The sequence below is a fragment of the Heterocephalus glaber genome, unplaced genomic scaffold (genome assembly GCF_053883595.1).
Source record: "Heterocephalus glaber isolate CG9 unplaced genomic scaffold, H.glaber_assembly_v1.0 deba00001532, whole genome shotgun sequence".
NCBI classification, from domain to species: domain Eukaryota; kingdom Metazoa; phylum Chordata; class Mammalia; order Rodentia; family Bathyergidae; genus Heterocephalus; species Heterocephalus glaber.
Genome location: NW_028258330.1, coordinates 15,576,775 through 15,597,161, shown reverse-complemented (window position 1 = coordinate 15,597,161; position 20,387 = coordinate 15,576,775). Strand labels below are relative to the sequence as shown.

The window sequence follows — 20,387 nt, the reverse complement described above, 5'->3', positions numbered from 1 at the left end:
GGTCATTCATTCAACAGACCACTGACCTTCCCCTGTTCTTCCCCTGTCCCTTACACAAGTTCCTACCCAGATGTCCTTCATTTTTCTTTTATCCTTGCTTCCTGGTTCTATCAATAAAAAGCCACAGAGGCTTTAATTCCTGGCTGTCCTTTGAGACTTTCTCATGCTGAGGGGTCTCAGTTAATTGCAGCTCCTCTGGGCCCTCTTGGAATATGGATTGGACATTGACTCCCTTTTGCACTGTGCCACAGTTATGAACTATGACAGAAACTCAAGTAGCTCTCTTGGGGAATCACATACTTTTTCAAGGGTCACGTTTCATATCTAACCCTTAAGGCCTTGCTTGGACTTAAGCCTAGCATAGCTCTAAAGGCAAAGAAAAGTGGTGAAGGTGAAGGTGAATGTTGAGAATCACCATAGACTTATATGGCAACATCTGCAGGGGATGATATTGCAATATCTTAAGGTAACATGGGATTAAAATCATTAGATGAGAATAGAGAGGCTACTTCCAGTGGGGTTGAGCATAGCTCTTTCACTGCAAAGAGAATTATTGGAATTTAGGGGTTCAATATTCCCAAACTTGATCAGTGTTCTCGTACACAGCTCCATTCCAACAATTCTTTCCAATCAATGTCATTCCTTCCCAGTTAGCACTCTCATTTTCCCAGTAGACACCTACAAGTCAAAGTTCACTTTGCAGTGTAATTAAAAATGAGATTCTGTGTTTGATTTTCAGCAGGCCCAGCTCGAAAGCTGCAGGAGATAATGTTCTCCACTGGGCCATACACAGGCAGTCTGATCATTTATGCAGCACTTAAACTGATTATTTAAATCCCTGAGTTAATCCTTCTCTTTTCCTACTTTGCCCAGGTAATTCAGCAGAGTAAAGGAAATATTGGACGAGATGTTTAGATTGTAACATCAATTTTTAAACCCAAATGACAATATTTGATTAAGTTTCTTAATACAGATGACCCACAACTTAAGACGGTTTCACTTAAAAATCTTTCAATTTTACAATGATATCAGAGCAATATTCATTCTACAGAATAAATATTCTTCTATAGAATTCTGTAGAATTCATTCTCTAGAAATTAAACTTGAATTGAATTTTAATTTAGCATTAAAATTTGGAAAGGTGATTAATTACTGTACACTAACTGATCACATAATAAATTAAGGAATTTTAATTTAGTAATATACAGTATGTGATGTTTTATCTTGCTTGTTACCATCACTGGATTGAGACACTCCTGGATAATTGGAAAAACACCCTTTTAGGTGGCTCTATGAAGGTGTTTCCAGAGATGATTGGGACATGGATCAGCAAAATGAAGGGGGAAGACTTACTCTATATGTAGAAAACATTGTGCAAGAACTTGAGAACAAGCTACAACAAAAAATCGGGAAAAAAGGGAAAGTTTGCTCACCTGTGAAAGCTGGATTCTTCTTCAGCAGGTGGTTTTGGTGGTAATGGCATTTTTTTTCCTGCTGCTACTGCTGTCACTTGCAAATTTCAGACTTCAGCTTCTTCAGCCTTTGAATTTAAATTCACATCAGCAAGTTTCTAGCAATCTTCTAGCCCTTAAGCCTTGGGTTGGGGCTGCATCATTGGTCTCTCTTGCTCTGAGGTTTCCAGCATCTCGGATGGAGTAGATGCTAGTTTGGCTGGCTCTTCAGCTTGCAGATGGCCATTGTGTGACTATTCAGCCTCTGGTGGTATAAGCAATTCCAATAAATAGCCATTTTTACTCACTTATATATATACATTCTATTGGTTCTGTTCCTCTAAAGAACCCTGGCTAATACAGGCACGTGATACTTTCTACCAAAGCATAAAATATAATACCCAGCCAGCCACATGATCACAAGGGTAAGCAAGCAATACTTTACAAAGTACACTGTTATAAAGCATTATGTTCAGTAGGATAGGATATTACACGCAGTTTTGACTTACAATAACTTCAGCTTATATTGGTTTATCAGGAAGTAGCACCATCATAAGTTGGTTATAGTTGGTGTAAACTTTCTTTGACTTCTTTCCAACAAGAATGAAATCATGGGTTTAATAATGAAACCTAAACTAATGAAAAGATTTCTAAACATTTCTGGTTTCAACAGTGATAGCACTGATTGGGAACATGCACAAAAACATCCTTGAAAACTTAAAAACTTCATTTGTCCCTATCATCCATGCACATGGTTTGTACTTCATTGCCACAGCCTTGCAATCTGTGATTGTTTTACACTGTTCACTGAAGCCTTACAAATGCATGTAACGTAAGTGTATAGCTCACTGAGTTTTTACAAACTGGATGTATTCTAGCCAGTGACCAGAGAAAGAAATGTTCACATGAGTTTATTTGAATTTTTCTGCTCTTTCAAGAATATAGAATCTTAACTCCTAGAATTACAGCAAACAGCATTCAACATGTATCAATGAAATATATAGGGTTAGACTCATCCTTCAACTTTCACCCAGTTAATAACTACTCTCTGCTTGACGTTGGTCATTATTTAGCTCCACCCACTTACTAACTACTCTCTGCTTGATGTTGGTCATCTATAAACAGGCATTATAACATGTCTACCTCTTAGGTATATTTAATGAGTTAATACATGTAAACAGCTTTAAAAATCTTGGGTCATAATAAGCTCTGACTAAATGTGAAACATTTTTACTGCTTAGTTCATTTCCCCTATATGACCTGTTGCCAGATGGTGTGTGCAGTGATGTGAAGTGCTTGCAGAATGAATAGGAAGGAAAAATGGGAGTTTTTTACTTAACAGAATATAAAGTTTCAATGAAATTACACCATGCAGAGAGAGCAATTTGTCCTTCTTATATGGAAGACAAATAAGGAACTGGACTTTGACATTGAGCTGTATGAATGGAAGATGACATTGCTTCCATGACCCACATTCCCATTCAATAACAAGACCAGAGAGAAACAGCTTTTAGGAGCCCAATAGGAACAGACACCTAAGAGTCCCTGTTTGACTAAACAGCCACTCCATTCTTTTCTTCTGCACAGCCATTCCTTACACCTTTCAACTGTTTGGCAATACGACTCTCCTGAGAGTGAGAGACTGTGTCAGATTCCACTGATCCTTAACATAATAGAAAGGGCACTTTCATTGATTGTGGGCACTCTGTTTCCATTGCAGGAAAGAATCTTCTCACAACCAATGTGCCCGATGACTGAACAGCCAAGTAAAATGTTCACCAAGGTGGGGTCACCCACACATCCAACAAGAGGCTTGATTTAGCAAAAGGGTAATGTTTGTGAGCAAGAGCATCACTAATAATTTGCCTTAAAAAAGAACCAATTTTTCTAATTTGCTCATAGAGTGTTTACAAAATATTCAGTGCTAATTTGGTCATTGACTTAAGCAAATCTGAACAATTTCTTTCAATTCCAACTAGAGAAACTTAGTAATTTATTGAGCTGTTTCTAGCAGAAAATGGCTCCATTTTTTAATCTCTGGAGCTAGGAATCCAGTCACAGTCATTAAAAAATCATATGCATTATAAAGCATATGCAGAGGATAATCCATGTTGTAGACTTGGTGGGGGTACTGTACCCAGCAAGGTATTTCTATCATTCTTTGTCATTATTAAAGAATTAATCATTTCACATATAAATTGTATGAATGAACACTTAAGAATTCTGTGATTTCTTCATTTGTGTTTTCTGCTAAGCTGCCAATCAGTTTCATGTAAACAAAGAAAATATTCGATACCTTACCTTTCTAGTTCTGTCACTAAACAGGTTTTCATTCTATGAGACTATAAAATTGAAGTCATCATTACTTAGCATCAAATATTGCCCAGAGCTCATTGTAGACATGTATACAACTCTTGGTATACATGTGCTAGGAATTACCCAGTGTGTCACTAAAGAATTGAAATTCAAAGAAAAATAATAAAAATCTTAGGTTTGAGTACAAATACTATTGAATTTTGACAGTTATTAGGATTTTTTCCTTTTTTCTTTTTTTTGGTTCTCAGTTCCTCCTACAAGCTATCTTATATTTTTTAATTGAACACAGTTTGTCACATTAGACAGCCCCCAAGTCTCTCAGTGGCAAACCACCTAATTTCTGGCAGAAAGTAGTAGATGAGAACTGAAGCAATAGTCTTTATATAAAGTACGCTCTGTGCTTCCCCCCAAGTTAAGAATAGTTTCCATCCCAAATGTATTCCAAAACCTTCCACAAGCTTGATGACAGTACCAGTAAAATGTCACTTCTCAAGTACCAAAATGCACAACAATAAATCTCAAGCTTCTTTTCACAACTTTAACAATCACAATTTACCAATTGAGAAATATACTTAGTGGAGTCTTTGAAAATCAGAAAGGTACACTTGAATGTGCCTCTGTTCTACCAGATTAAATCCAGTTAACAGATGCCCTCGTATCAGCCAGGTAGGATAGTGGGTGAAACAAAGAGTAGTGACAAGGAATCTCTCTTGAATTTGTAAAACATATGCATACAAATCCACATGGGTGATATGTAAGATTATAGGAAATAAATTTCCTCTGAAGTCACAGACATACTTCTTTTTTTCCAGTCTTTCTTGCTTATTTAACAATATAAATGTCTTAAAAAGTGATTAAACAATTAATTCATATGTAGATTTTTATAAGAAAAATATTAGTGTGGACGAAAAAGAAGCCAATTATGTATCAAACTCATTCAGTTATATTTCCCTAATTTAATTTTTCAAACTGCAATTTGAAAGCCAGAAAACTAAGATTGGCATCAGATAAGTAAGAGACTTATAGTATTTCTTACAATGAGTAAGTGGAAATGAAAATTTAAAATATACATTTACAGACATTGTTTCTAGAGTCTGAACTGTGAAAATAGTGGAAGAGGCATAAGCATAGATATGGTGGCAATGACACCATGGTGTCAGGATAACTGTCTCCCTAAAAAAGGTAACTTCATCTCAATTACAAGTAAAGTCTTAACTATAAGGCATATCAGTCACAGACTGACATATTTCTTCTCTGTGCTCTCTTGAGAATTCTTATCTTGCTTTGTTTAGCTTGTTCTATTTGCTGGAAGGTAATTGTGAAATGAAACTTTTCCCTTGAGCAAAAATGCTCTTAGTAGTTGACGTTAATATCTTAACACTTATTTTAGCAACTCTGTTTCCAATAATCAAGCATTTATTTTGTGCTCCACTATGTGATCCAGAACTTGAATCTCCTAGCTTCACTCTAGGCTGATCCCATTGATCATGTCTTAGGAAATACATATTTGTCAAAATTTCCCCTGGCACTTCTGCCTCCTCTCAATCAACTTCATAGCATGAAGTATTTGACTTTGTATCAAAGAGACATGACACTTGAAATGATCTCTTAATTGCAATATACAGTATTTTTTACATAAACTTTTAAATTTTAGTAAATGTTGTTCTATACTTTTTCTATGCCAAGCAGTCTACAAGATTCCGACAGTGTTAATGAATTCTCCAATTCAAGATGACATAGGAACAGAAAAATTATAAAACCAAATCCTGAAAAAAGTTTGCATATATTATTATTATATTGAGCCCTACTATGTTCTAGGTTTTATTCTAGAGATACAGTTAGAGACAACCAATGAAGTCTCTCTCTTCACAGAGTTTACAATATAATGGAGGTGGAAGAAAAAGACTAAATAAATGAACAAAATACAATCCAGATGAAATATGAACAAGTGCACCAGGAGAAGAGATGGGAGACTGATCAACACAAAAAGTGAGGCATCTTTCACTGAAGAAGTCAGTGTCACAACAGATGCAATATAACATGTTAGTTCAGTGGAATTTTGTAGTGGTTTGCTACTTTTCTTAGTCCTAAAGCTGAGTCTGGACTCAGCAATGTCAGCAATGTCTCCCCCAGAGGTTTGTTCCAAGGAAATGGAAAACTTCTCTACTACTCAGAGGGTTGAAATTGCATCATTTAAGAATTGGAAAGTAGAGCTTTTTAATTAATACATATAAACTCCCTTCATCTGCCTTGCTCTGGGTTCTTTTTAAAATGCAAAATTCTGTGCCTTACCTCAGAGCGGTGAATCAGTATTTCTCAAGAGGAGCCTGGATATTTTAATTTTCAACAGAATTGAAAATCAAGAAGAATTCATTTAAGAAGATGAAAAGAGATCTTTCCAGAAAGAATGAACTATAGATACAAGAGTTCTGAAGTTAGTAAGTTCTGAGGAACAGAATATCAGTTTGGTAAAATATAGTTCTCGAAAGGGAGAATGGTGATAGAAAGGGTCAAGAGATAGGTAATACAAATCAATTTGTATCAGGTCATAGAATGGAATTTTCCCCACCTCCAAAGGGCTACTGATGGTTATTAAATATAAGACGAAATATAAGATGATCATACTCTACAAAAATGCCAGTGGTGTATCTAAAAAGAAAGATTGGAAGAGACTACCAAAGAAATCTTACATCTTCATTGGTGGTTTGCTTAATTCTTATGCCTATGTAGGATAAAAATAAACAATATTTAATTTATGACCTCATTTTGGCTGAAACAAACTAAGTTTCTTTTTCAGGACACTTATCTATCATTGTTCTTTCCACTAAAAAGATGAAGAAAATATCTTGGGTCCTATCCACAGTATTCATCAGCCCTACACCAAAATTGACCTAGGGTACATGCAAGTTGTTATACTACAGCTATGGTTCTATACATGGCTAGGTGGGTGGACTCTGAAAGAGGCTTCAATACACCTTATGAAACAGGAGAGAAGGAATCCAAGCAGGGCTTTATTGTGGAGGTCATCTGGTCTATTTCTCAATGTCATGATTGATTTTTCCTGAATATTATCTAAACATTTTATTATAAAATAAATAAAATAATTTCATAGAATAACTAATAGCTTATTTTGTGTATTCTTAATGTTGAGTAGGTTCAATTCTCAACTAGAATAAAAATATCATCACAGGGAAAATAGATGAAAACTGTTTAGTGTTAGATTTTAAAGAATGGATCCTTTTTGGTAGCTTGAGAAAAAAATTAATATTCCAACTGTACAGACAGTGCTTGAAAACATTGTTTGGATTTATCTGAATATAATAACTGTTCAACTAGTGATTTTTAACCAAGGACAAATTGTTCCTGCCTCTACCTCTTCTCCTTAGGGAATATTTTTCAATGTCAGCATGATAGGGAAAAGTTTTAGATAACTTAGTAGATTGAGTATTAAGGTAGTTGCAGAGACAAAATAAGTAATGTATTTCTTTAAGATTTGCTTTTCCCATAACTCTTGTTGTTTGAGATGATGGGTATCTGATTCTTTTACCAGTAACTTCATTATAGATAACATTTTAATCTAACAAAATTGCAAATGCCTGGATGAATTTACAATGTATATGTGCCTATCTTGTGTCTGTGACTTGTAAATAGGAATCAGAATTGTATTTACACATCAAAGACCACTGGGGATGAGATAATAACTAACAAAGGTATAAAAAGAAGAGACAAAGAACTGCATGGACACTGACCAGACCGGTTTCTGGCAGTCCTGCCTGCTTGCAAGTAGAACTTTTATTATTTTACCTGAATTATGTGTCTCCGTGTATTTCTTTCCTTGATTTTCCAGAACAAGCAGACATTTTTCATTATTATGGCTAGAGGGTACTACTGGTGTGTAGTGGATAGAAACCAAGGATATTGCTAAACATCATACAATATACAAGACAGTCCCTGCCGCCCAACAAAAATATGACAAAACTTTACTTAAGCGCAAATGTGAAGTGTGCCCAGATTGAGAAACCCTGGTCTAGGCTTTAGACCTCACCTAACAAACATTTAAACTAAGACCCCAGAAGACTCACATGTAATACTTCTGTATTTCCTGATGAAGACAATAAAAGTGACACCCAAAGGAAAGGGTCCTGATGCTTCGACCCATACCAAATTGAGTCCCAGTGCATGAATTCTTCAAAGGGGATAGGGGTCTAATGGACCGTGAAATTCAGTCTAAACCATTATCTTCTATAGGAGAAAACAGCAGAAAGATGAATGCACTGCAAATCAACTACCAATTCATCTTGGCACTCTGACTTTAGCTAAGTGTGATTGCTTTTTAATTTAATTTTTATTTTTTGTTCTTCAAAATATTAAGTCACACTGATTTTATAAATGTTCAGCTGATTTATAAATTTTTTAAATATATACTAAAAACAAGTATGATAAATGTAAGAAATTGAGAATTTCTTTACGTAGTCATGCAAATTTTATGATTAAATTTAGAGACGTCTATAGCTGATTTTATTTTTCAAAAAGTTTTATCGATAGAAGGTTGTGATACATAATGATCATATTCAACTTGAAGAATAATACATATACATACAGCATCTTGATCATTTTTTCTGCCTGTCACCTACACCACCCTCCCCTCTTCCTTCTCCTCCAGATTCCCTTCCCACGTATATAGAGTCTACATTCCAGTTTCTCAAGAACTATGATTTTTTGAACAAGATACAACCTCCCTGTGTTTCCATTTCTTCCTCTATTAGTTGACAAGATAAAGATCATTGCCTTTAATATCTTTTCCAATTCTTATTATTTCATGGCAATGTTTTCCACCAGGTCAACACAGCTTAGTAAGAATTTCATTTCTTAAAATGTTGTGCTCTAGATCATTGCAACTGAGGGTTGATGTAAGCAAAATTTACATGTGGTTTGGAAGGTCTGCCTGAGACACTAGATCTTGTCATGGCTGACTCTAGGCATCTGGTTCACTTTGCAGCTCCTCCAGCCCCCACTCAGTCTCCTATCTCAGGTCTCTGAGTCAAGAACTGGGTCACTCTACAACTGTATCAGCAGCTTTCGATTACTACTTTGTAAGGCAGCTAACTTGATAAAGATGTGAGGTTTATTTAGCTCATAGAATTGGAAGTTCAGAGTCCAAGTGGTATTACACAGGCTTGATAAGGGTCAGCCCCTGACTGTATTGCTTCATGACAGAGATGGCAACAGAAGGGAGCCATGTGAGGCCTGAGAGGAGAGAATAGCAACCTGCAATCTCATGGGAAGTCACATCTAGAGACTTCTCCTTAACCCCCAACTCTTGAAAGTCTACAACATTGTCTAAAATTGCCACCCTGGAGACAAAGCTTTTACATATCAACCTTTGAGATACACTTCCTATATTCAAACCACAGCAAATGGTACTAACTTCTTCAGTCCCAAAGTTGCAGGCCCTGGCAGACAGATGGATATCGCTGGCTTGTCCTTGTGGATTTGGGTTTGTACTTTTATTCAGACAAATTTCTGCTCTGAAAGTTTTGCTTCTAATTGGTCTTCACTTTCCTGCAGCCCTGACCTATAACAGCTTCATGGCCATGAATATTTGTGGAGACAACAACCTTTCCAAGACTGTAATTGTGTGAGAACTGAGGCTTAACAAGTATTTTATTCCATATCCTTTCTAAAGGTTCTTCTTCTCTTAACTCTTCTGATACTAACTGAATTTATCAATGATAATGATACATGAGAAGAAATCAGCAAGTGTTTTCCAGATTCCTATCTAATAATCTTCATTTGATTTTCAAAATAATATGTAAAAATACAAACTTCAGGTAGGAAGATGAGATTCCAAGTAAATAAATAATACAGTTAAGCTAGAATAGCAAGAGCCAAAAAGTATCCCACTGACCATGGTGATACTTTATTTTTAAAAATGAAGTTTCCAATAATAATTCTGGGAAATATTGTGTACTCCAGTCTCATTTTGTAAATAAGTCATACTTTAAGGATATTCTGCAAAAAAAGCCATGCAGTTAAACAACATTTTAAATTACACTTAATCCACTATTGCCTAACTTAATTAGTAATCAATATTTTCCCTTCTAGTTAGGAATACTAAAATAAAAACAAAAACATTTTTGAAATTCTGACCTAGATATATAAGCCTTCGGTGACTATAAATACTCCTTATTTGGGGGGAAAAAAGATATCAAAATAAGATAGAGCAATCTTGAGGACTCTATAACATAAGTATAGTTTGTCTAGGGATATAAGTTGAGAAATATTTAGATTTATAGAAAGAAAAAGAAGTAACATTTTAGAAGTCATGTGTGATATAAGTTAATGGAATTGGTAGTATAAGGAGGAAACCATCTTTTGCTGAAGAATTGCCTGATATGTTCCTCTTTCAGATGACTTTGAAATTTGAACTGAAGCATTTAGTCTTCTATTGATAGAAATTAGGAACATTTACAGATTTTTGAATCATTAAGTGTTATGAAAAATATTAAAAATTTTCCCCAACATCACTGTTAGTTGATGGTAGAGTCAGGGTTCAAATTTAAAAGTTTTAGCTCTAACACCTGCTATTTTAGCCTCTCATATTGGATTTCCTAGCAGGTCTGCTGAATGGTAAGTACATTTGGGAAAAGATGAATTCATAAACAATCTGAGAATTTGGATGACAGGTTTCCTTGCAGTGGCTCATACTTGAGGGAACATGGAAGCTTGAACATGGGTTATTTTGGAGACAGTGCACCAAGCCAATCCAAAACCTGTATCCTGGTCATAATTTGGGGCTGATCCATGCACTCACTGAGATCATAGAACTGACAGTGAAGGAATTCATCCAAGTGAAATTAAAAAAAAAAAAAAAAAAAGCTACAGAATTAGCACCAAACGACAGAAATGTAACCAAGCCCAGAGATTTCCTGGCAAGAATAAAGGTATATGGAAAACTCATCTCCTGCTTGTCTGGTCTAGTAAAATCTGACTGAATTATTAGAGAAAGGCAACAAATTAAAATAAAATCATCCATTTGCAGGATTTCTACCAAGGGAATGTTTTTGGGTTGGACCCAAAAGCAGAGATGTGAGGTACAGCTGATTCCAAAACAGTAGACAAGTTATGAAACCACTTGCACAATTGCAGCTTGCCACCACAGTTCTGTCTGGACCCTAAATTGCAGCCTACCCCTGCTGAGTGTGCAGAGAGGGCTCCGGTCGAGAGAGCATGCACCTACGTCTGCTAGAGTGATTGCAGAAAAAGTGAAGGCTGAGAGCCTCAGGGATCACTTGAAATTGGTTAGCTAGTTCTTTCTTCCTTTTTCTTCTTCTTTTTACTAGAAAAATAAGCCTTATTGCATGATGAAATAGGATGGGATGAGTTATTAGTATACAGTCCGGGCTGTTTACATTGGCCAATGCCAATCTCAATCTGTGTTGTTTATATGTCAAACATATAAATGAGAAAAGGGGAGAAAGATTGAAAAATATTAACTGGGAAATCGTAATATATTTTGATACATTTTAGAAAATTTTTATTTCTGTAGACCACATTTGCCAAAAGAGAAATAAGTAGAAATTTTTCTCAATAGATGTGTAAAGGCATGTAGAATGAGCACCATTGTTTACTTTCTTATCTAAAATTCTCACTAAAATTTGATTGAATTGTTGAGAATTAACAATATGTAAACAAATCCATGAAAACAAGAACATATAACTCAAAAGATCAATAATTCTCAGTAACGTCTAATTTCCTCCCACTTTCTACATATTCAGAGAGGTTGGCATTAACCTCTTATTCCTGATTGAAGTTCCAAGTGTTAAATCACTTAAAAATGTAAAATCTATCTGGAATGTTCTTATAGCATGGCAATTGGGCCTTGCTAAGCAAGTCAATCAAAGCCTGAAATTTTGTTATGAAAGAATATATGAGAAGACTTTTGGAATTTTTCACTCTTAGTACATTTAATAAGAATTAGAAATAATACAATTGATTCTATAAAAATAATTAGTAATTTAGAAGAATAGATCAGTTAAGTTCCACAAAATAAAAATAAATAAGATTACTAGCTAAGAGGATAGAAGGTTTAATAGAGTTGTGAGAATATGCACAGCAAATATTCCATCTGTCAGATATTGAAGAAAACAAAATATCAGAAAAAAAGTAGAAGAAAATGAAAAGAAATTCAACCTGGATTTTACTCAATTTTAGAAGTAAAAGATTAACCTGAAGGTTTTATAGATAACTTTCAGAAGGTTGACAGAAGACAACACAACTCATGGATCTGAGGTACAGTCCTCTGATATTCATGGTACAGGAAGTAGCATGAACATATTTGTGCCAGTTTCTCTTTCTCCCAAGTCCTCCCAAGTTTCCTGCAGAAAAACATGGTGGGCTCAGATAGATACCTATTCTTAAAATACGTTGCATTACAAAATAGGACCCTTATTGTTAAACTTAATATTTCATAAGGAAATCAAGTATGTATACCTTTTTCTGCTGGAGGGAGACACCATCTCCACCTGCCTAGGCTGCATGCTAATTTGTCTTTACTCTGGATGGAGAAGCCATCTTTATATTTTTAGGTTGCTAACTGTACAGTTGTTACTTTGAATGGTCTAAAACAAACCGCAGTGTTTCTGCTCAGAAAATGTGCAGAAAAATGAGAGATTTGTGGAAAATACTTACTTGTTCAACAAGCACAAAATACCAAAGATATGTTAGAAAAAAATTCCAAATATTAAAACTTTGTCCAGGAAGGACCACCAGGAAATTAAAAAAAGAAAAAAGTAGAAAGACACACACTGGTGATATTTCTGAATTCCCGGGATATAGAGATAATCTTGGAAAACCCTCACTTGTGTTAGAATCTGTCCCAGGACATTGTCAAACTGCTTAAGGTAGAAATTATATTCGCTAGAATATCCCTCCATAATGCTGCTTGGACTCAGCAAAGAGAGTAAATTAAAGAACATTGGGAGCAAAGCGCTGACCACTGTTCTATGACACTTATTAACATAAGTTGGGGTGTAAGATGCAGAGAATTCTGCAAATTCCAGCCAATCCTTATTCTCCTTTGCTCAATTTTCTACATTTCTTCACTATAACCCATACTCATTAACACATTCTCCAGACTTACTATAACAATTTCTTGACTTCTCAACCAGTTTCTGATACTATTCATTGCTAGAGGTGCTTGAATTATCAAATGGAATGGTTGTTGATTCCATGGTTCTAAAATTCATTTTTCCTTCAATCTTTCAGCTGTTCAGTTCTTAGCACAAGTGTGTAAAGTTGAATTTTAATAGCTCTCTTATTTCATAACAGTTTTCCTTTCCTTATTGCACCTTGGCTTATAAAAAAGTAAAAGCCAAAGACTTGCAACCTAAATGTTCAGAGTTAATAATTCTTCAGACTTGCAACCTAAATGTTCAGAGTTAATAATGATTCTGAGGGGTGAGGTCAGTTTTAAAAAAGTCTTAGTCTCTAAAAACTGATTAAGGTAATTCTTAAGACTGATGTCTTTCAGAACCTAGGGAGAAATTAGCAACAACAGCAACAAAAAAATGAACAACTGGGCTGGGGATTTAGCTCAGTGGCACTGCCCCTGCCTCCCAAGAGCAAGGTCCTGAGTTCGATCCCAGTACAAAAAAAAAAAAAAAAGAACAACTTATATTCTTTCTGAAAGAAGTTAACAATATCTATCATCTGAGTTCTCAAATTATTTGCAAACCAGGTTGCAAATAACTATCCTCTACACAGTAACAAGCTAATATCACAAAAAGCTAAGCCTACCTGGAGAAAGATAATGAATAGATAAAATGCAAAGGCTCACAGGGACTTCAGATTTTCCAACTTTCAAGAATAAATTTTTAAAAAGCTATGCATACTATATTGAATTATATAAAAATAAGTTTAAAGCTTCAAGTAATAATTTGAACTTTAAGTAAAATTAAAAGAAAAGTTAAGATTATTATACAAATATGATGATCCAGTGAGGAATTAAATAAATAATGATAACAATTAGATGCATGAAGATGGAAATAGTGAAATGGATGGTAAGTAAGAAAATATTCAGGCAGAATTGCAGAGATAAGAAGATGTAAAGTGTACCCTTACTGAAGTCTTGAGAAGGTGAGAAATGTGAAATATGGTGGTTTGGGTTTGATGTCCTACTTTGCCACAACATTCAGGAGAAAGCAGATAGTGTATATAAGTGGATATTAAATGCTAATAGACCAAAGCACTAATTTATGTGAGTACATAGGAAGAAACCAATCATACATACTTGCTGGATTTTGGTCAATGTGGAGAAAATGAGATGTATTCTATGACCTCTCTATTGTATTCTCTTATTTTAGTACCTGATAAATATTTTTTTCCAAAGATTTAACACAGCAAAATTAGGCCTGGGCTATTCTGAAAGCCACTGGCAAACTTAGGATAGATGAATATTTCCAATTCTAACTAGAAAATGATGCCATTTCCTGAAATGTTATAAGCCTAATCTCTGTCCATTGTCTCTTTCTTGGACAGAAGTGGAAGAAAACTTTAATAGTGATTTCACAGAAAATATAAAGCAAAAATTCAAAATTATTCTAAGTTTAGGATCTGAGCTGTTAATTTTTTTCTTGTCATCAGAGTCTGTAGACCTTCATTGCTCACATTACTCAGATGAAAAATATGAATGTGATTATACTATTTTTTACTTATTTGATAAATAGGATAGGTTGAAATGAATCCTTAATGTTACAGGTCATGTAGAAAATCATATATTGCTCAGTATTCAGAATATACCACATCTGTATCATTTTAAAAACCTTTACTATATGCCATATAAGGTCTTAAGTGGGACACATATTTTCTCTAATCGTATTTACACAACTAGTTACAATTCCTCCTCCATATCAGTGAGTTCTGCATTCATGGATTGAACTAACTGGCACATAAAATATATTTTTATAGATTTAATTGTCTTTATATTGAACATGTACAGATTTGCTTTCTTGCTAACAACTGTTTATATAGTATTTACATTATACCAGTTATTATAAGTAATTACGAAGTTATTCAAAATATAAAGGAAGATGTGCTTAGGAAATATACAAATAATGACTGGTTTTGTATTAATGACTTACGTATCATGGAGTTCAGTGTTTTAAAGGATTCTAGAACAAATTCCCCTTGAATATTGAAGGATGATGGTAGTTATTTTTGTCCTCTATTTTACAGATGTGTAAACTAAAGCTCAGAGAAGTGAAGTTATTCTTCACTTTGTTTGAGGTCACATATCTAATAATGTTATAACAACTACTTCAAATAATGCATTTCCTCCTTGGAACACCCCAGTGTCAAAAGATTGAAACTGTACATGAATAATCAATCCATTCACATACACATTATAATGTATTTAATGAAAAAGTGCACTTATAGATTTAGAAACATTAAAGTAGTCTCTCTCTGCTCTACATCTAGAATCTACTGTAAACAAGTTTTGCCCCATATCCAGTTGCCTTACATTATTGGGTAACCAATATGTACAGATTATAAATCAGAAATTTCACATTAACACTTTCACAAAACCTAAGAAAGCTGCCTTGTTTTCTCAGGTTTTTAAGAATCCAGTGACCAAATGATGACAGGATTATTAGTCACTATTAAATTGCAATTAAATTAAAGATTTATGGACTATACTACCTTTCAAATGACATATAATAACAACAAATACCACACAACTATACAATAACAAAACTATTTGGGAATTGTTACCATCACAGTAATTGATCCAGATCAACTGCTATGCTTGGTGGCCCAATTTGCTGAAACTGGGGCAAACTTTTATTGCCAAGATCGCACCTTCACAGTTCACTGTTCAGACATGTTAATCAATCTCAATCCCTCTCAGTTACATAAAATTACATTGGATTTTAGAAGACAACAAGCTGCTTTTACCAAATGTGAGTCCGAAGTATATGTAGTAGTCCCAGCTAATTATTACTAAAAATAATTAGTGGTAGGAATTTGGATGAAGCTCTTCACTTTCTTGTTTCTTTTTTTTCTGAAACACAAAAGCAGTTGAATGTTTTCTATTAGCTGAGCATCTTTTGCTTACCATGGAAAAAAATTCTTGTGTACACACAATTTCCACAGGAAATGCATTCACCTAAAACATCTAGGAATAACTTGGTTGTAGTTAGATCAGAACTTCAGTTAACATCGAGTCACCAGAGAGCCTTCCTCCACATAGCAGAAAACTAGACCCTAGAATTGTCAATATAATACATTTTGGCACTTATTATCTTATGATCATTCTCAAGGGATACATTAAAAGTTACAAAGCAGCTGTAATACCTCAACTTGGTTCTTATGGCCCTGTCTATGATTGACTAGCAGGGTCTGGGACACCTTCTTTCCCCCAGAAGTGAACGAAAAGTAGAGTCCTTGATGAACCCCATAAACAAAGTGAAAGAGGAATGATTCCCCTAAAGGAGCTGGCTGACTCTGTTTCCAGAAGGGAGATCGACAGTAAAAAATGATATTTACACCACCTATGATCTATTTCATCTCATGAACTCTTTCAGCCCCCAAGAATTAACATTATATATAATATCTGAGTGAGATAAAAAGTTACAATACAATAAAATACAATACAATAAATACAACACAATACAATAAAAAATAGTTTGCTGAACACACTACTTGAATTAATAAATCAGCACTTATTTGATATCCCTTAACTTACATGGATCTTTATCACTTTAATGCACAAACTAGACAGGATGAGTTTCTCCAATTATTTGAAATATCTACTTTGTGAAATATGTGCTGCATATGACCATCAGAATGAAGAGCAGGATAGTCCCTTAAACCTTTTACAGAGATGGCCTGGGGTGGGCAGTGGGGACAACTGTAGCTTATGTTTTTTACAACTAAACAGCAAGGACAATCACATATGCCAAAAGAAAGCAAAGAGAAAACTGCCAGGCCACTGTTTAATCACAGAGATCCTAGTATCATACAATCATTCGATTATACTTAAATAACGTGAGTCATATTTTGTACTCCAAACAGCTGCCACCAAGCAGCAAAAGAAAGTACAACTTTTGCGTATGGCCCTGTGCACATAGTTTCTTCTAGGCATTTTTTTCTTTAAACTTTGTGCTCTGGCCATGGTGCTGAATGCCAGAGGGCCACAGCTCAGGCAGCCCCAGGCTGGCTTGAAGAGTAAAGGTTCAAATTGTGGATTTAAAGTGACAGTGGATAATTATTTTTTTGAGGAAAAGAGGTATTATGTTCTCTGACTTTGTTGAAAAGGAGGAGCCACAATGATGTACATGGAAATACAAAATGGTAAAAAGTTGAGGAGAGAAACAGAAAACCTGGGTAACTTGATTTGGTGATGAAGTTTTGTATAGGGAACCAAAACACTCTTCATTTTAAAATGATATTAAGCTTTATTAAAACTAAAATTCTTGTACTATGAAAGACACTGTTATGATATTGAAAAGACGGTCCACACTTTGTGAGGAAAGATTTGTAAAACACTTATCTAATCAAAGGCTCTTTGTAGAATATACAAATAACATTTAATAGTCAGCAATAAGATAAATAAACAATTCCAGTAAAAATGCGTAGAAGACCTGAACAAGTATCTCACTAAAGAAGACATACAGATGGTAAATAGCATGGAAAAATATGCTCAACATTGTATACATTGGGGCAGTGCAAATTAAAACAAAAATGGGATATGAGTACATACCTATCACAATTAGTAAAATTAACCAAGAAGAGAAATTAGCAATACCAAACAGTGATAAGGAAGTGAAACAACTGGAGTTCTCATTCATAGCTGGGCAGCCACAAAGTGTCTTTGGAAGATAGTTTGACAATTTCTTATAAACTTTAATATTTTTACCATATAATTTAGTTATTCCTCACCTAAATATTCATCTAATTCACTTGGAAACATGTCCAAGAAAGTTAATCAAGGGGAGGTGGGGAGAAGAAACCTTGTGCTCCTCAGTGAGAAAGAAATCATCACTATTGATTGAGATAGTTTGAAATAAAAATGATGCATATAAATACAAATAATTATATGAATGGGATTATATGATTAAATAAACACAGACTAGGATATATGGATATATTTCAAAGTTCTGTCTATTGAGTCAGCTGAAAAGTATTAACCTTCAAACATAATGAGCAGACACAGGCCTCAGATTCTGGGTTACAATTCTCCAATAATAGGAAGGAGGAGTCCTTTGAGAAAAAGCTGATCCTGGGGCTGAGAATCAAAATATAACAGATGACCCTGGAATATCTTGTAATGCCAAAAAGTAAGAAAATATCCAAAAACAAAATAACAGGACGCATCATAGTGACAACTCTCAGCTGCCACAGCTAAACAACATGAGCACCGTAAAAAAATATGTAATGTTGGACTATAACTTAAAGTATAAAATAAGTATCTGACAGTCCAGAGAAATATTAGATGATTGAATAGGCGCATAAATGGGAAAGATAGACAAATCTTTCATCTAGATAAATTAAAAACTATTTATTACTGTCTCTTCCTTAAGTTTAGGTTATACATTTTGACTTATTTGAAAGAATATGATTTGGAAAGGGGAAAATAAAAAATAACTTTTTGGGCCAGGGATTTAGCTCAGTGGTGCCACTGCCTGCCTCACAAGAGCAAGGTCCTGAGTTCAATCCCCAGTACCAAAAAAAAAGAGAAAGCTTTTCATCAGAGAAACTGACAAACACTATCTCAGCCCTATTGAGCTTCATATTTTCATTTATAAATCAGATAATATGATGTGATAAGAACAGAACTTTACCCCTCTGGCTCCCTCTAACCTTGCCAAAGTCTGTAACCTTAGTCTAATAAGGAGAAAATACTGGACAACCCCAAGTAAAGGTCATTCTCCAATATGACTGCCCAGTATTCCCAATACTGAAAAGGGCATCCAAAGCAAGGAAATTTCAGAAATTATCACTGTACAGGGGAACCTAAGAAGATGGGCTGAATAACGGTACTGTGGTATCCTGAGTAGAATCATGGAATAGAAAAAAATTACATTAGGTAAAGACAAAGGAAATTATAATAATATGAACTTTAGATAATAGTGATTCATTAATATGGACTCACTAGTTCTGATGGATACATCATAATAATGTTAAAATAGCAGAAAAATGAGTGCAGGGTGTATTTGAGCTTTGTCACATTCTTGAAACAACAGCCACTATTGGAAAAATTTAGAATTTCATTAAATTTAACAATGAAAAAGTAACAAAATAAAAATCATTAAAGTTCCAAGACTGTATTCTTATAATTCTAACTTGTCATTGGAACATTAGTTTAGGTTTGAGCCACAGAGAATACGTTAGGATTTAGTCCATTGATTGTAATTTTACAATTCTTAATGATGTAAGTTTCTCTTCCAACACATCATTTGTGGTTGCACAAATCATCTGCCAGGAAAAGATTTGTTTTGCTGTTGTTTTGCAATGAGTGCAACCACAAATCTGCCCAATGATTTGCTGATCAATAACTTAACTTTTGTATAACATCTTCAGTCAACTGCACCTTGCAGCAATGGGAGGTCCCAGACTCACAATTATGAATATGACTCCACCCCAAGAGCTTTTAAACTTTGTGAAATGTGAGATGGGGTAATTCAATAAACATAAAGTACTTATGATGTGCCAGAAGGTCTTCTGAATACTTTACAAATACTATATCATTATAAATCCTAATAATAATTTCTGGAGTATGTGTTAGCATCAGCTACATGTTAGCTTAGGTTATGTATTCATAGTTTGTATATCTATATATTATATCTTCATTTACAATCAACAGGCATATGAGAACTTCATGGCATTCTCCCCAGCCCAGATTGTTTCCAGAGTCCCTCTTCTTGTCAGGACGCTGTGATATCCCTTTATCTGGAGAAGATTCTTTTGGAAGTTCTTAGCCATTATGCTTTCCTGTCTTTGCACATATTTTTTCTGGTGCATAAGTGGCTTTAGGTGCCAGAAGATTTAAACTCCAGAAGGCTAAGTTAAAGTACTTACTTATATGGTAGAAGCCACAACCTCAAAGAAATGTAAATGCATTTGAATATTTTCAAGAAACTGAACAGAGAAACTGAGACAACCTAAAATTCAAAAATTATGGCACTAAAGAGCATTAACTTACCAAGTCAAGTTGCATTGGAACTTGAGGAAAACTGGACTCTTCTATGTAGCTAGTCTGCAAATAGTTAGATGCTGCCATGTGAGATACCAAAAGGGATATAAATGATATGATAAGATCAAAGCACTGAGGAGATTAAGATGTGACTGTTTCACGGCCACTTAGTAACAGCATAAGCTTTGCTCTATTGACAATTTATCCTTCTTTTGTGTTTGGGGGAGTGTTGAAGGGAAATTAAACAATGAAAGATTTTGCATTTATTAAAATTTTATAATTAATATCTTTCCGAGATTTTAGAGTGTGTTTTTCCTCTTATTTTGTGAGAAACTTTCCATTAAAATGATATCAAAACCCAATTATTTCATTTCATTTATCTACTACAAGAAGAGTGGAAAAATGCAGATTTAACATAATCTGGT

The 20,387-nt window shown here is 34.6% G+C and overlaps 1 long non-coding RNA gene across 1 annotated transcript; it reads right to left on the bottom strand.

The window, feature by feature from the left end:
• Nucleotides 1-1,433: 1,433 nt before the first annotated feature.
• LOC147824657 (uncharacterized) lies at nucleotides 1,434-15,830 on the bottom strand. Its single transcript, XR_015441919.1, has 2 exons — nucleotides 15,723-15,830; nucleotides 1,434-1,716 (listed from the first exon to the last, which is right to left on the bottom strand). It is a non-coding gene; the product is annotated as an uncharacterized LOC147824657 (long non-coding RNA).
• Nucleotides 15,831-20,387: the final 4,557 nt, after the last annotated feature.